Below are 948 nucleotides of genomic sequence, written 5' to 3'. Positions count from 1 at the left end.
GTGCTAAGTCCGAACTGCGTCAGCCGGGGCGGCAAAAACCGCGTCAGCCGGGGCGGCGCAAAAACCGCGTCTGCCGGGGCGAAATAAAAAAAAAACAAAGAAAAAAGCCCGCGCTTAATCAAAAGAAAACAAAGAAAAAAGCTTGCGCTTAATCAAAAGAAAACAAACAAAAAAAGTTCGCGCTTAAGCCTGGCGGTGGAACCACCGGGGCAAACAGACCTGGCGATCGAGTGAGTGGGCCGCCAGCCGGGGTGAGCCAAAAAGTGCAAAGTCCGAACCGCGTCAGCCGGGGCGACGCAAAAACCGCGTCAGCCGGGGCGGCGCGAAAACCGCGTCAGCCGGGGCGGCGCGAAAACCGCGTCAGCCGGGGCGGCGCAAAAACCGCGTCAGCCGGGGCGGCGCAAAAACTGCGTCAGCCGGGGCGGCACGGAAAAACGAAAACCGCGTCAGCCGGGGCGACATCAAAATGAGGAAAAAAAAAAAAAACTGCCTTAGGACACCTGCGTACACTTTCATGCGTTTGGGCATATCTCTCTGTAACACGCGCGCCCCTCGTTACGCGCGGCACTCTGTTTTCTCCGACACCCATATTTCGGCGGCATGTGGCACGCGCGCCCGTCCCTACGCACGGCACACCGCAGTGCTTTCTCGATATTTTTCTTTTCCTCCAACACCGTCATCTATAGGCTTTTAGTGACCTGTTGCTCGTGGCACAAGTTCGCTAGCTCTGACACCTCTTGCATGCGCACCGTTTTTGCGCACGGTGCTATGCCGCAAAGCACGGCAGTCGCATGCGTTTCTCTCAGGCACCTCTTTTTTGACACAACGCTGTGGTGCTTAGAAACACACGCGCCGCTTTTGCGCACAGAACTCCACCGTACAGCACGGTAGTCACGTTTGTTCCACACGAACAGCAGTGTGCATCGTGCTACGACACTTTGAAAGCTT

The sequence above is a fragment of the Rhipicephalus microplus genome, unplaced genomic scaffold, assembly GCF_043290135.1.
Source record: "Rhipicephalus microplus isolate Deutch F79 unplaced genomic scaffold, USDA_Rmic scaffold_273, whole genome shotgun sequence".
Lineage (NCBI taxonomy): Eukaryota > Metazoa > Arthropoda > Arachnida > Ixodida > Ixodidae > Rhipicephalus > Rhipicephalus microplus.
The sequence above is the reverse complement of the archived record's forward strand: the minus strand, read 5'-3'. Positions refer to the sequence as shown.